Source organism: Chiloscyllium punctatum, chromosome 11 (genome assembly GCF_047496795.1).
Source record: "Chiloscyllium punctatum isolate Juve2018m chromosome 11, sChiPun1.3, whole genome shotgun sequence".
Lineage (NCBI taxonomy): Eukaryota > Metazoa > Chordata > Chondrichthyes > Orectolobiformes > Hemiscylliidae > Chiloscyllium > Chiloscyllium punctatum.
In genome coordinates this window covers 113435363-113452536 of record NC_092749.1, presented here as the reverse complement: position 1 = coordinate 113452536, position 17174 = coordinate 113435363, and the positions used below count along the sequence as shown (strand labels likewise).

Below are 17174 nucleotides of genomic sequence, written 5' to 3'. Positions count from 1 at the left end.
TGTAATAGATGGTGCAACAGGCCCGAGGGGGCTGAATGGCCTTATTTGGTATACACACTGTGTACAAAAGCATTTCACACCTCCCACCCTTGCATCCTTACAGGAGACGCAAGTACATGTTGTAACAAGAAGAAGGAGGCTTGCAGGTAGGGGAGGTGATCGAGGGAGTAGGGCTTTAGGGATAGCCACCCAGTCGGTCATATCTAACAGATGTCCACCTTCTCCTCTGAGAAAGCGATCTGGGCCACTTGGCTGGAGGTGTCAGCAGTGACCAACCTGCTCCTCCCGGTGATCACCCATCGCTCCTTGTAGGGTCTCCATTGGAAGGCTCGCCTCCTTTCAGCTGGTAACCATCCCCTCTCCCCTGTCAAAGCAAATATATTTGACATGAGGCCCTAACCCTCATGCTGCTGTGGCTGTGGAATGTCACTGTACTGAGCCCCTGCCCTAACCTCACAGCAGAGGTCGAGACTGGAGTGCATGAAATGTTCAAACGTCTGTCAGAAGGGCAGCAGGAAAGGACACCTGAAGATGGGTGATGTATCGGTTAGGTGCAGTACCTCCCATATACCTCCCATATATGTCAATGAGGATGCCATTCCTTTTAGTGGAGACCCTCTAACTGTTGGATTGTCAGGAAGTTCCCTCAAAGCACTCCCTCACCTGATCATGTCTGCAGCTCTCCATTGGAATTGATCAGAACTTTCACAGTTTGTCAATTTCTCTGGGACAGTTCCTCTCACTGTACCCTTTCCTTTTACAACTTCCTGTGTTAAACCAGAACATGTGACTGAATTCCCCCCTCCCCCTGTAGAGAACAAGGTGATTCAATGTGCAAAATTCCTCCTAATTGCCCAGCTAATGAATTCAGTTGCCATTCCATTCCAGATGCAAGGTTACCTGGCTTTGCACCCAATCACCTTGACCTCCCCCATCCACCAGATGGTAGTGGGGAGCACTTTGAAATACAAGGCTAAGAAGTATTCTTTGCATTTTTTTCTCTCTCCTCCTCCAACCCCATCTCAAGCAACTGGGAAAATTCACTCCTGGATATCTGGAGTGGGCCTTAAACCCAAAGCCTTTTGACACAAAAGCAATGTATGCTCCATCAAGCCACCACAGTAAACAGACTTGCCTGCCGTGTAAATTAAGCCCATATGGCTGGACTGTTTTTTGTTATGTCAATGAGGATGCCATTCCTTTTAGTGGAGACCCTCTAACTGTTGGATTGTCAGTGAAGAGAAACCGCAAATTGACAATCGAATGTTTCTCTCAAACAGGGGATACATGCAGGTGACTAGGTTAGTGAAAGTTCCACATTCCATGGTGCTCTCAGTTATAGTCTACTGTTGCAATTATTTTTACCCACCTGGACTGAGTACTTGCACATGGGTCCTGTTTTACTTGAAGATTCTTACCTAATGATATTGGCTGAGACTTTGCCCTGGATAATATGCAGGATCATACTGTCAGTGTTTACTCTCTGGAACCCTGGATTTTCGGGATTCTGCAGAAGTGCAGATAAAGACAGAATTTGGAAGTTGCTGCAGGTGATTTTATGCTCCCCCCATAGGGCATGCTGCTGGAATCTCTGCAGGATCCAATCAGTTGGAAGCACTGAACTGATGGGACCTTGCCCCTTGGTGCTGTTAGTTGATGTTGTACGTGCAGGACCAGCTCACTGCATCGTTTATTCTGTTTTCATGATGTTTGCTGCTACTATCCTCTTCAAGTGTAGGAGAAGCTACAGAGTTTGCTTGGTCTAGGGTGAGAGAGGAAAACCACTGCTTGGTCTAACTAGAAGAGTTTCTTGTAGTTTACAAGGTATAGTTTGTTGCGTGTCAGTAACTGGTTACCTATTATATTGACGGCTGAAAATGTGTTGCTGGAAAAGCGCAGCAGGTCAGGCAGCATCCAAGGAGCAGGAGAGTCGACATTTCGGGCATGAGCCCTTCTTCAGGAATACATTGTTACAGAGACTTGGAGGAGAACGGAATCTTCAGTCTCACTCCTTCAAGACCCTTAGCCATTCTGTCCATATGTTTACATGACATCATCGTATTAATGGCACTCCTCAAAATTAACACTTTCAGATCATCTCAGACCCATGGACAACAACTTCAGTGTCAAAGCCCCTGAAAACATGTATTTGAATAAGGTACAATATAGATAATATGGATAACAGTTTACTAATGCCATAAGTGCCCTGTCTTGCACCCAAAAATGAGTTTTATTTGCACCGAATATACCAGCACACCCCTTGGTAAGGTTGGAAAGGGTCCTAGTGACCTTACAACACACCAACGGTTGAGGCATTGCTATTTACTTAGTGCCATCACATCATGTTTGGGGTCCTCTTGTGGGACAGTGTTAGTGTCCCTACCCCTAGACCAGGAGGCCTGAGTTCAAGTGTTACCTGCTCCAGAGGCGTTTAGTAGCATCTCTAAACAGGTTGATTAGAAAAAAGATTATATTGCAAAATATCTCATGACAATAAACATATGCATATTTTTAACCATTGTTTCAGGCAATTTATCTTCAGCCTCATTGTTTGTGTATCCCTTAACCATTTAGCTTGCTCTCGGTAACATTTAATGTGAGATGATCAGTGTATTTCATTTTGTGATTTGCTGTGAAAATTCTTCAGTGTGATTGGCTGGCTAGCCTGCTAGATGATAACACTTCTGCTTAATGACTATAGATTCTCTTGACTTGCTATCAGATTCAAATTGCAGTTAGGAAAGGGGAAATCTGTGCCCCAGAGATCAACTGATCTTTGTGGGAAGTTTTCTTTGCATCCACAGTGAGCGTCATCGCTTCACCCCCAATCACAAACTTCACCCATTGGTTCCACTGCAGATAATATACGGCAGTATCAAACCACACAATCAAAATTCAGAATCCTTGATAAGTACTAGTAAATGACAAAGCAGCTCACTTGATTGACGCCACATCCTCAAATGTTCACTCCCTCTGCCATTGATGCTCAGTAGCAGCAGTGTGTACTATCTACAAGTACACTCCATAAATCTGCCTGGGGGGTCCTCAGACAGCACCTTCCAAACCCACAATCACTTCCATCTAGAAGGACAAGGGCAGCAGCTACATGGGAACACCACCCCCTGCAAATTCCTCTCTAAATCCCTCACCATCCTGATTTGGAAATATACCATTGTGCCTTCAGACAAAAATTTGGAACTCCCTTGCTAACAATATTGTGGGCCTACTTACTTTTTATGGACTGAAACGGTTCAAGAAGGCAGCTCAGCACCACCTCAGAGGCAACTAGGGATGGGTGATAAATGCTGGCACCACATCCACAAACCTTCATCCCCCTCCACTATCAATATTCAGTAGCAGCAGTGAGTGACATCCCGTGGGTGAATAAAAATAAAATAAATCAAAGATTCTCACAGCAGATATAGGATTGACAGCAATTTTTTTTAGAAAGCACTTTAATTAAGTTTTCCAGCCAAACTTTTCCCAATTATTATTCTTGCTGATTAGTTCTGGAAATGTATTTATTTATTGCAACTTGCATCATCTGCTCACTATTGCAGTGACACATAGTAAACTGCAACATCAACAGCCAAGAATTAATTCCCTTATGTAACATCTGATTTAGACTACAGTTTTGATAAATCAACATCAATCATAATAAAGGAATACAGATGCATATTAAGTGCAGCCATCTAAAAAAAAAAATTCTCTCACTTTCATGTGCACAGGGCATGAAGCTAGCTGTTTATAAGTTACAATTATCAGTAACTGTCTCACAAGGATCATGAAAATGTAGGACAGAAAGCAGTAAATATGATTGTAATAATGTTATGTCTCAACCCTATTCCTGTGATTAGCAAGTCTCACACTGTGTATAAGGTAGTTATTGTAACATTCAATATTATTGGGGCTGAGTTACCTTGCCGAGTATGAATGTTCCGCAGATTTAAACACTGCTCTGGTCCTGTCTCATCTAAATTGGGCTGTATACTCTCTCCAGAATGTTTGCCTCCAGTCCTCTCCACAACGTGCCTTGCTGCCAGTTGAAATTTGGAGTTTTGTTCCCTCTGAATAATTCAGTCTGTTTCTCTTCACTTCCCATTCAGTATCAGCTGTCTCATGTCTCTGAGTCTACCCTCCCAGCCCTTTGGTCCAATTAGCCATGCAGCATTCATGCTGGCACCTGAAGTTCCTGCCTTCTATCAAGGCAGAGGGAAAGCAAAGACACAACATTGAAGTGTTAAATTTATCCAAATGTTTCATCAGTATAGTGATATTCTATGTGGTAAATGGGTATTAACATTCAATTCCTACCAAGTTGCTGATAGACAACTTTCCACATTACTTTTTATAACTTATCATTAAAAGAAATCATTCAAGTTACTTAACAACTTAAATTGCGCAATGCAGTAAGATGATAGTTGAACAAATTCAATACAAAATGTACCACTCACCCATACAGAAATGAGGTATTTGGTCTGTATAGATGGATTTCCTTACTCTGACAATACACCAGGAACGATACAGACAAAACAGACAACAAAACCTGGCACATGTTACAGAAAGTGAGTTCCATACTCTCGGAGATGTGCTCGGGTTTCAGAACAGTGTGCATCCAGATAGCAAAACCGCAGTCTCAGTGCCCGAGAGGGGTCTCAAATCCGCAGTCTCAGTGTCTGAGAGGGGTCTCAAATCTGCAGTCTCAGTGCCTGAGAGGGGTCTCAGAAGCGCAGTCTCAGTATCTGAGAGGGGTCTCAAATCCGCAGTCTCAGTGTCTGAGAGGGGTCTCAAATCCGCAGTCTCAGTGTCTGAGAGGGGTCTCAAATCCGCAGTCTCAGTGTCTGAGAGGGGTCTCAAATCTGCAGTCTCAGTGTCTGAGAGGGGTCTCAAATCTGCAGTCTCAGTGCCTGAGAGGGGTCTCAAAACCGCAGTCTCAGTGTCTGAGAGTGGTCTCAAATCCGCAGTCTCAGTGCTTGAGAGGGGTCTCAAAACCGCAGTCTCAGTGTCTGAGAGGGGTCTCAAATCCGCAGTCTCAATCCTGAGAGGGGTCTCAAATCCGCAGTCTCAGTGCCTGAGAAGGGTCTCAAATCCGCAGTCTCAGTGCCTGAGAGGGGTCTCAGAAGCGCAGTCTCAGTGTCTGAGAGGGGTCTCAAATCCGCAGTCTCAGTGTCTGAGAGGGGTCTCAAATCTGCAGTCTTAGTGCCTGAGAGGGGTCTCAGAAGCGCAGTCTCAGTGTCTGAGAGGGGTCTCAAATCCGCAGTCTCAGTGTCTGAGAGGGGTCTCAAATCCGCAGTCTCAGTGCCTGAGAGGGGTCTCAGAAGAATCTGTAGCCAAGATTGAAGTGTGTTTGAAAAATAAAAGATTTGTATTTATATTGCACCTGGACAGCCACAGATCATCCCGGAGCACTTTATATCTAAAGTACATATTTAAATAGAGTTCCTGTAGTATTGTAAGAAACATGACAGCCAATTTGTTCATAGCAAGCTCCAAGAACTAAGGATATGAAGGTCAAATAATGTAATTGTGTGATGTTGATTGAGATATAAATGTCGACCTAGACACTGGGGATAACCTTTCTTCTCTTCAAAATAGAGTTATGGGACTCTTTATGTCTACCTAAGATTGTGTGATTTTGTGTTCATACATAATCTCACCAAACTCACACCTGGATTGGTAAATGAACGTAGGTTCTGTTCATTGGAAGACATTGTGTAGGACTGCTTATCCCCCTGATTTAGTACAGAGGCTTAGTGAGTGCTGTTACAGAGAAGCAACAGCTACACATCCTGAATGCTGCAAACTGGACTGACAAAGGCTGCTTGTCACATGTCTGACATCCTTTCATTGGTCATAGGCATGTTCCCTCCGAAAGTGCCATCAGACTAAGGCAGGATGTTCAGTTGATCATCTCATCTGAAAGACAGCGCTGTGAGAATGAAGCATCTCTTCAACACTGTCCCTCAGTGAAATAATAAATGATCAGAGTCCTACCAGAGTGTAGGGCTGCTCTCTCATGGGAGAGCGGTGACTGGTGGTGGTTTAACCTGAGGGTCAGTGCACTTCATGCAAAGGGGAAATGTTGAGAAGGAGAGTCCTTCATGGAAACCTGAACCAGTGCAGCAATGGAACCTACATTGCTGATATCACTCTGTACTGCAAACCAGCACAAAAGGTGTGGTGCTGCAAAACCATAGCAGGTCAGACAACATCTGGGTAGCAGGAGAGTCAACAGTTCAGGTACAAGCCCTTCATCAGGAATGTGGAGTGGGATGGGGGGGGGTTAGGTGTTGGTGGAGGGGGCAAGGAGACAAATAGGACGGTGGGGGTGGGGACGGGGCTGGGAGTGATGCAGCTGGGAATGCGAAAAGTAGATGCAGGTGGGGAATGATGGTGATAGGTCAGAGAGGAGGGTGGACCAGATAGGTGGGAAGGAAGATGGACAGGTAAGACAGGTCAAGAGGGCAGTGCCGAGTTGGAGGGTTGGATCTGGGGTGAGGTGGGGGGAGGGGAGATGAGAAAATTGGCGAAATTGACATTGATGCCATGTGGTTGGAGGGTCCCAAGGTAGACGGTGAGGCATTTGTCCTCCACTTGTCAGGTGGCTTGGATTTAGCAGTGGACGAGGCCCAGGATCTGCAAGCCAGCTGTCCACGCAATTGAGTCGGAAGTCACGTGACACCAGGTTATATGGTCACTTCACCTGACAAAGGAGCAGTGCTCCGAAAGCTTGTGATCTCAAATAAACCTTTCGAACGAAAGCCTGATGTCATGTGACTTCTGACTTTGTCCACCCCAGTTCAATAACGACAACTCCACATCAGGCATTTGAGGTAATTGATCACTCTCTACACCCTTTGTACTTTAAAAGAATTCATTCACAGGATGAGGGTGTCACTGGCTGGACCAGCATTTCGTTCCCACCTGTAATTGCCCAGAGGGCAGCTAAGAGTCATAGACTCATAGAGTCATAGAGAAGCACAGCACACAAACAGACCCTTCGGTCCAACCCGTCCATGCCGACCAGATATCCCAACCCAATCTAGTCCCACTTGTCAGCACCTGCCTATATCCCTCCAAACCCTTCTTATTCATATACCCATCCAAATGCCTCTGAAATGTTGCAATTGTACCAGCCTCCACCACTTCCTCTGGCAACTCATTCCATGTACCAACCTCTGAGTGAAAACTTGCCCCTTAGGTCTCTTTTATATCTTTCCCCTCTCACCATAACACTATGCCCTCTAGTTCTGGACTCCCCAACCCCAGGGAAATAAATTTGTCTATTTATTCTATCCATGCCCCTCATGATTTTATAAACCTCTATAAAGTCACCCCTCAACCTCCGACGCTCCAGGGAAAACAGCCCCAGCCTGTTCACCCTCTCCCTGTAGCTCAGATCCTCCAACCCTGGCAACATCCTTGTAAATCTTTTCTGAATCCTTTCAAGTTTCACGACATCTTTCCGATAGGAAGGAGACCAGAATTGCATGCAATATTCCAACAGTGGCCTAACCAATATCATGTACAGCCACAACATGACCTCCCAACTCCTGTACTCAGTACTCTGATCAACAAACAACCACTTTGCTGTGAGTCTGGAGTCGCATGTAGGCCAGACCAGGTAAGGATGGCAGATTTCCTTCTCTGATGGACATTAGTGAACCAGATGGGCTTTTCCTGACAATTGGCAATGATTTCATAGTCACTGTTAGACTCTTAATTCCAGATTGTTATTAGTTTAAATTCCACCATCTATCTTAGTCCCCCAGAACATTACCTGAGTCTCCAGGGGTCCCAGAGTGGGGAGCCACAACCCTTTGAGTCAGATACAAGAGAACTTGTCTTTTTTGTTACTTTTGTGGAACCGCGGCAGCTGTGGTGAAAATGTTCCTGTGGGTCACCTGCCGATTTTGCCCCAGAGCAATTCCCTGCATCTGTGTCCTAAGGCTGTCAGCTGTTTATGGATAGAATCTGTACTTACTCTGTGTGTAAACCTGGCTAAATATAAGGGCATCTTTCACTGTGACAGACTCCTCATTTCTTATATTTTATGTCACATATTTTCAAGCTTTCCTTCTCTGCCCTCAACCTGATGTATTACACTGTGGACATTAATTCTAAACTAACACTGCACTCAAATTGCCTTTACAAAAGAACAACAGTTAAAATGAAGCATTCACCTGTGACTGATGGATGATGAGTAGAATTGAAATATTCTGCATGAGATAATTTAAAGTGAAAGCAGATCTCTGTGTCAACTTCAGGTTTATACAACCTCCACATTTTATCTTTTGTGTACATTGACATGTCAAAACAATCCATTGTGTCAGCAATAAAACAGCATCAATAATGTGATCAAGGTAAAGACAGGCATTGCACTTATTCACATTCGCAACATTCTCACTCGAATCCCATTCTGAAAAAAAACTTTGCCAATTTGTTTAACTGCACGAGTTGTCAGCTTCCATAGAATGTCAGGACGTGTTATAATATCAGGTTTCAATTGATTTTCCTCTTCATTTTCTGATAAATTATCTAGTTTCTATTCAATGCGGGACCATACGCAAGGTTAATCACACCTCACAACACATTGGAGCACGTCTGGCTTGAGGCTAATGCAAGCATTTCTGAAATTGTTTGGATCATAGAGTTCAGAACACCCTTGATGTTATTGATGGGTAGATGATGACCTAATGGTATTAGTGCCCAGTTAGTGAGATCCAGGTAATGCTTCGGGAGGCTGGGTTTGAATCCTACCATGGCAGATGGAGGAATTTGAATTTAGTGAAAGGTCTGGAATTAAGGATCTAATGAATCCGTTGTTGCTTGTCATCCAAGCCCATCTGGTTCACTAACGTTCTTTAGGGAAGGAAATCTGCCATTCTTACCCGGTCTGGCCTATACGTGACTCCAGGCCCACAGTAATATGGTTGACCTTTGACTGCCCTCTGGGAAACGAGGAATGGACAATAGTTCTTGGCCTGGTCAGCAATCCTCACATCCTGTGAATGAATACTTTTTAAAAATGGTTTGGGGCACTTCTGAAAGACACTGACACATTTTGAAAGAGTTCATCAAAAAACTAAAAGAACAACATGAGCCAAAGAACAACTTTGAGCTATCCAGATTAACACCTTTCTTAAAGGAAACTTGCAGCATGAGTGCTGAGTTAACAACGTGAATCGAGTTTCAAAGGAGGAATATAAAGATGTAGGAATGTATTGGAATGACAGCAGAGCCGGCGGCATGGTGGCACAATGGTTAGCACTGCTGCCTCACAGTGCCAGAGAACCAGGGTTCAATTCCCGCCTCAGGTGACTGACTGTGTGGCGTTTGCACGTTCTCCCCGTGTCTGCGTGGGTTTCCTCTGGGTGCTCCGGTTTCCTCCCACAGTCCAAAGATGTGCAGGTCAGGTGAATTGGCCATGCTAAATTGCCTGTAGTGTTAGGTAAGGGGTAAATGTAGGGGTGTGGGTCAGTGTGGACTTGTTGGGCCGAAGGGCCTGTTTCCACACTGTAAGTAATCTAAGCCATACTAACCAAGATGAGTAGAAAACCCAAGATAGTGTGAGGTGGAATAGTGGACTATTATTCTAGAATATTTCTTTAGTTTATGATGGAGGAGCTAAGAGAACGACACAGCAGCTTTCACATCCCGATAGTAAATGGCATCAACAAAATCCATGGCAATGAATTGGATGTAAAGGACCAAATTGTTGGCATGAATTGCTTTCCTAAGCTTCCTTGTACTCTCTTCCACGTTGTGTAACAGTGAGCCACAGGCTGTTGTGAGAGTAATGCAGAGTTGCACAAGTTTAAGTAATTGTCCTTAATCAGGAATGACTCCCAGACTGGGATATATATTGTATATAGCATTGCATTTTATATATGTGTATAAGTATTACGTATATGTATCAGAGTTAAGCACTAAAGTTATGCATGAGTGCTGGGAATATTTTCACAGCTGCACCTTATAAGTATGTACCATAGCATAGTGATAGTGTCAAAATCTCTGAGTCAAGAGGCCTGGATTCAAGTCTCATCTGCTCCAGAGACATGTCACAACAAATCTGAGCAGGTTGGTGAGAAATATCTGCAAGATCTGACCTGGAGCTATCTGAACTAGGGGCCTCTGCTTTTGCAAGCAACCTGCAGAATTAATCAAGATAGGTTTCTTCTTTCTCCAAGCTCCAAGTGTGAAAACAACAAAGAATGCATCAACATATCAGACCACAAGGACAAATAACTTCAAAGTATAAATGTAAGGTAAGGATGGAACTCTGCAGGTGAACAGCTCAACAGCTGTCAGTGAAAAAAACTCACTTGATTTATGATCTATATTGTGTATTGAATTGGCCATTGGGCTTTTGACAGATAATCAGGTTATCAGTTCATAGAATTAAGAATTTAAAATTATAATAGACCGTACATGTTTAACATGTGCAACTGAAATTTATTCCCTCCCCTCCTTTAGTGAAATTATGGATAAAAGGTAAAGTCACCATAGTCCTAACAGACATAGGGCTGCTGTCTGATTAGGAAGAGAGAGAGAACATAGAACATAGAACAGTAAGGACAAGCCAGAGAACTATAGACCGGTGAGCCTGACCTCTGTGGTGGGCAAGTTGTTGGAAGGAATCCTGAGGGACAGGATGTACATGTATTTGGAAAGGCAAGGACTGATTCGGGAGAGTCAACATGGCTTTGTGCGTGGGAAATCATGTCTCACAAACTTGATTGAGTTTTTTGACGAAGTAACAAAGAAGATTGATGAGGGCAGAGTAGTAGATGTGATCTATATGGACTTCAGTAAGGCGTTCGACAAGATTCCCCATGGGAGACTGATTAGCAAGGTTAGATCTCATAGAACACAGGGAGAACTAGCCATTTGGATACAGAACTGGCTGAAAGGTAGAAGACAGAGGGTGGTGGTGGAGGGTTGTTTTTCAGACTGGAGGCCTGTGACCAGTGGAGTGCCACAAGGATCAGTGCTGGGTCCTCTACTTTTTGTCATTTACATAAATGATTTGGATGGGAGCATAAGAGGTACAGTTAGTAAGTTTGCAGATGACACCAAAATTGGAGGTGTAGTGGTCAGCGAAGAAGGTTACCTCAGATTACAACAGGATCTTGACCAGATGGGCTAATGGGCTGAGAAGTGGTAGATGGAGTTTAATTCAGATAAATGCGATATGCTGCATTTTGGGAAAGCAAATCTTAGCAGGACTTATACACTTAATGGTAAGGTCCTAGGGAGTGTTGATGAACAAAGAGATCTTGGAGTGCAGGTTCATAGCTCCTTGAAAGTGGAGTCACAGGTAGATAGGATAGTGAAGAAGGTGTTTGGTATGCTTTCCTTTATTGGTCAGAGTATTGAGTACAGGAGTTGGGAGGTCATGTTGCAGCTGTACATGACATTGGTTAGGCCACTGTTGGAATATTGTGTACAATTCAGGTCTCCTTCCTATCAGAAAGATGTTGTGAAACTTGAAAGGGTTCATAAAAGATTCACAAGGATGTTGCCAGGGTTGGAGGATTTGAGCTATAGGGAGAGGCTGAACAGGCTGGGGCTGTTTTCCCTGGAGCGTCGGAGGCTGAGAGGTGACTTTATAGAGGTTTATAAAATCATGAGGGGCATAGATAGGATAAATAGGCAAGGTCTTTTTCCTGGGGTGGGGGAGTCCCAAACTAGAGGGCATAGGTTTAGGGTGAGAGGGGGAAGATATAAAAGAGACCTAAGGGGCAACATTTTCACGCTGAGGGTGGTACGTGTATGGAATGAGCTGCCAGAGGAAGTGGTGGAGGTTGGTACAATTACATCATTTAAGAGGCATTTGGATGGGTATATGAATAGGAAGGGTTTGGTTTGGAGGGATATGGGCCGATGCTGGCAGGCGAGACTAGATTGGGTTGGGATAACTGGTCGGCATGGATGGGTTGGACCGAAGGGTCTGTTTCCATGCTGTACATCTCTATAACTTTATGACTCTATTACAGTGCAGTGCAGGCCCTTCAGCCCTTGATGTTGCACCAATCTGAAGACCATCTAACCTACACTATTCCATTATCATCCATATGTTTATCCAATGACCATTTAAATGCCCTTAAAGTTGGTGAGTCTACTGTTATTGCTGGCAGGGTGTTCCATGCCCCTACTACTGAGTAAAGAAACTACCTTCGACATCTGTCCTATATCTATCACCCTTCAATTTAAAGCTATGTCCCCTACTGCTAGCCATCACCATCCAAGGAAAAAGGCTCTCACTGTCCACCCTATCTAATCCTCTGATCATCTTGTATGCCTCTATTAAGTCACCTCTCAACCTGCTTCTCTCTAACGAAAACAGGCTCAAGTCCCTCACCTTTCCTCATAAGACCTTCACTCCATACTGGGCAACATAAATCTCCTCTGCACCCTTTCCAATGTTTCCACATCCTTCCGATAATATGGTGACCAAAACTGTATGCAATACTCCTAGTGCGGCCACACCAGAGTTTTGTACAGCTGCAGCATGACCTCATGGCTCCAAAACTCAAAACTCAAACAAGTTAACACATCGTACACCTTCTTAACAACCCTATCAACCTGGTTGTCAACTGTCAGGGACCTATGTACATGGGCACCGACATCACTCCAGTCATCCACACAAATAAGAATTTTTCCATTAACCCAGTACTCTATATTCCTGTTACTCCTTCCAAAGTGAATCACCTCACACTTTTTCGCACCAAACTCCATTTGCCTCCTCTCAGCCCAGCTCTGCAGCTTATCTATGTCTCTCTGTGACCTACAACATCCTTCCGCACTGTCCACAACTCCACTGACCTTAGTGCCATCCACAGATTTAATAACCCATCCTTCTACACCCTCATCCAGGTCATTTAGAGAAATGACAAACGGCAGTGGCCCCAAAACAGATCCTTGCGGTAAACCACTAGTAACTGAACTCCAGGATTAGATTCCCTGCAGTCCAACAAGTCCAGACCGACCCTCCGAAGAGTAACCTACCCAGACCCATTTCTCTCTGAATAATGCACCCTAACACTATGGGCAATTTAGCATGGCCAATGCACCTAACCTGCACATCTTTGTGACTGTGGGAGGAAATAGAGCACCCGAAGGAAACCCACACAGACAGCCGCCCGAGGCAGGAATCAAACCTGGGACCCTGGTGCTGTGAGGCAACAGTGCTAACCACTGAGCCACCGTGCCGCCCGAAAACGGATGAACATTTCCCATAAACCACCACCCTTTGTCTTCTTACAAATAGCTAATTTCTGAACCAAACCGCTAAGTCACCCTCGATCCCATGCCTCCGTATTTTGTGCAATAGCCTACCGTGGGGAACCTTATCAAATGCCTTACTGAAATCCATATACACCACATCAACCGCTTTACCCTCATCCACCTGTTTGGTCATCATCTCAAAGAACTCAATAAGCTTTGTGAAGCATGGCCTACCCTTCACAAAACCGTGTTGACCATCAAATTATTCCTTTCTAGATGATTATAAATCCTATCTCCTATAATCCTTTCCAACACTTTACCCACAACCGAGTCATGCTCACAGGTCTATAATTACCAGGGTTGTCTCTACTCCCCTTCTTGAACAAGGGAACAACATTTACTATCCTTCAGTCTTCTGGCACTATTTCTGTAGACAATGATGACATAAAGATCAAAACCAAAGGCTCTGCAATCTCCTCCGTGGCTTCCCAGAGAATAAATCACCTCTGGCCCAGGGGACTTATCCATTTTAACACTTCCCAGAATTGCTTACACCTCCTCCATATGAACCTCAATCCTGTCTAGTTTAATAGCCTATATCTCCGCATTCTCCTTGACAACATTGTCTTTGTCCTGATAGAAAGAGAGTTGACTGGTGGTGCTTTAACCTGATGATCACTACACCCTTATTGAGAGGAGAGGTTGAGAAGCAGAGTCCTTCATGTTAACGTCAGCTTGTGCAGATGTTGAATCTACCACTAACCAGCCATCCAGCTAACTGAGCTAACCAATCCCTAAAATATGCAGCAGCTCTGGTCACAAGTATGGGAGTGATGGTGTGACAATGAAACCCATTGTATTGGTAAATCAGGTCACTGGCGCACTATATTTGCAGGATTTCCTTCTTGAGGGGGAGTTATTCTGAATGGTCTTGAGGATATATGAGTCCCATTCCCAAATACTTCATATACTGCCACTTCCTAAGATAAAGAAAAAAACATGCTAATGTTAGGACCAGGCCCTGGGATAAGTCTTCCAATTTGTTACGTTCCAAACAGTCTGCCCCAAACGGGTAAGTTAACCTGGTTCCCCTTCTTTATTCACCCAAATTCATGGTTGGTCGTGACAAGGTTAATTTAAAAAGAATCCCTTGTCTTGTAAATACCTTTCTCCCAGACACCAATGAATGTATGTTTCTCAAGGAGCCAATTCAACCAGACTTTCTTGAGTTTCAAATAAAGTCAGTTTATTAACCGCTAAACTCAAGGAATTAATAATGAAACACACATACACACAGATTAGGAATAAGAGGTGAGTCCAAAAGAATAAAATTTAAAAGAAGGCAAGCATACGGATCAGTCTTTGAATTATTCCCGAAAAGAAGATAGTTGAGTGCTGAGGTTGTCACAGTAGAAGTTACTGGTAGCATTTGCATTGAGATTCTTGGTTTTGCAGACTGATTGAAATTTCTTTCTCCTGATGCTATTTTTTTTAACTGTTTTGCAGTACTCGGAGTGTGAGAGGGGCTCCCTTTTGTTATCCTGCTATACAGGATGACTAAGGGACAGTTTTTTCCGACTGTGACCTTCACAATGTGCTTTTGCTCAATTACAGACCACGACACACCCAAGTGTTCAGTCTCACTAGTCCACTCCAGTAGAGTTCAAGCTGGCTCATTAACCTATGTCCTTGTGCATTCTTCAAAGTTTAAAAATCACAAAATGGTTCTGCAGTTTGGGACATAAGCTGCATGGGGTATCATTTTGAGAAAAGAGTTGTTAAAATTTTGCAGCTAGGGACGGCATGGTTGCTCAGTGGCTAGCCTTGCTGCTTCACAGCACCAGGGGCCTGGGTTTGATTACCACCTCAGGTGACTGTCTGTGTGGAACTTGCACATTCTCCCCGTGTCTGTGTGGGTTTCCACCCGCAGTCCAGAGATGTGCAGGGCAGGTGAATTGCCCATAGTGCTAGCTGGATTAGTCAGGGGTAAATGTCAGGAAATGGGTCTGGGTGGGTTACTGTTCAGAAGGTCAGAGTGGACTTGTTAGGCCAAATGGCCTATTTCTGCGCTGTAGGGAATCTAATCTGATCACAGTCCAATCTTCTTTGATGCCTTTAGAGTTACTTCCAATTGGAATATTTTTCACACAAGTTATCTTGTCTCAGTAGCATTCGTCTCTTGAAAGCACAATTTGGAATGAAGGACTGAAGACTTTTGTAGTATTTTGGGGTTGAATCCAACGTCATAACATTAAACAAACAATCTTGTTCAATATATATTGCATTCATATATTGCCTTTAAAGTCAAATTAAGATAATCAGACAAGCTTGTGATCTGACTCATTTGCTGCAAGTATTCTTTATTCACTCATGGGATGTAGGAATCATTGGCTGGCCAGTATCTTTTGCCCATCTCTAGTTGCCTTTGAACTGATTGGCTTGCTAGGCCATTTCAGAGACCAGTTGAGAGTCAACCATGTTATGTGTATCTGGAGTCACATGTAGGCCAGACCAAATGAGGATGGCAGATTTCCATCCCTGAAGGACATTAGTGAACCAGATGGGTTTTTCCTGACAATCAACAATGATTTCACGATGTTCAGTTGGTTCTTAGTTGCAGATTTTTATTGAATTCCAATTCCAAGATCTGCCATGGCAGGATTCAAACCCATGTCCCTTGAACATAGCTGAGTTTCTGGATTAATAGTCTAGCAATTACACCATTAAGCCATTGCCTCCCCCTATTATGTAGGTATACTATTAACCACTAAACTCAAGAAATTAATAATGCTACACACAGATTAGGAATAAGAGGTGAGGCTTTGCAAACTAAAGGAAAAGGTTCAAGGCTCTTTTGCACTTGCCATGAGTTTGAGGAGTCTATGGTTCCCCGTTGCTTTCTCCATGGCAATGCCTCAGCCAATCAAACTTGACTTGCCAACCAGTCAGCACCCTTTCATCCTGTAGCATAAATTGTTGCGGGAGTTTGAAATTTGGCATTCTTGCATCAGTCCTGATGAGTGCAAGATAAAAACTTCAACAACATGTCTCTCTTAACAATAACACACAAGTGCAGTAAAATATGATAAGGTGCCTTACAGCATGTTATCAAACAAATGTTTACACTGAGCTGGAACACAGCAGCTGCCAAACAGCTTGATCAAAGTGGTAGGTTTTATGAAGTATCTTAAAGAAGGAGTAAAGGGTTTAGGGAGGGAATTTCAGAACACAAAAGAAGATACTTGTTGTTGTTGGAGATCAGTCATCTCAGCTCCAGGACATCTCTGCAGGAGTTCTTCAGGGGAGTGTCCTCGGCCCAACCATCTTCAGCTGCTTCATCAATGACCTTCCCTCCATCAGAAGGTCAGAAGTGGGGATGTTCACCGATGATTGCACAATGTTCAGCACCACCCACAAATCCTCAGATACTGAAACAGTCCATGTTCTAATACCTATCACCATCAGCCCCCACCCGCAAACACCTTTTGCCCTCCAAGTGACCTTCCCCCCAGCTCCACTCCCCCTCCTATTTATCTCTTAGTCCCCTTCCCCCCCCCCACCACATTCCTGATGAAGGGCTTATGCCTGAAACATCGATTCTCGTGCTCCTTGGATGCTGCCTGACCTGTTGTGCTTTTCCAGCAACACACTTTTCGACCATGTTCTAATGCAGTAAGACCTGGACAAGTCCAGGCTTGTGCTGACAAATGGCTATTAACATTCATACTCATAAATGCCAGGCAAGTAACATTTATGCCACACAAGTTCCTTCACAAATGCACACTTTCTCCATCAAGGAAGATTATTTGTCTTTGATCATTGTTGAATAAGACCATACGATATAGGAGCAGAGTTTGGCCATTCAGCCCATCGATTTCACTCTGCCATTCTATCATGACTGATGTGTTTCTCGATCGCATTCTCTTGCCATCTTCCCATAACTC

At 43.9% G+C, this 17174-nt stretch overlaps 1 non-coding gene across 1 annotated transcript; it reads left to right on the top strand.

Annotated features, from left to right (window-relative positions):
* The first annotated feature begins 2227 nt into the window (after positions 1-2227).
* On the top strand, positions 2228-2350 carry LOC140483439 (U6atac minor spliceosomal RNA). The gene has a single exon (XR_011961965.1). It is a non-coding gene; the product is annotated as a U6atac minor spliceosomal RNA (small nuclear RNA).
* Positions 2351-17174: the final 14824 nt, after the last annotated feature.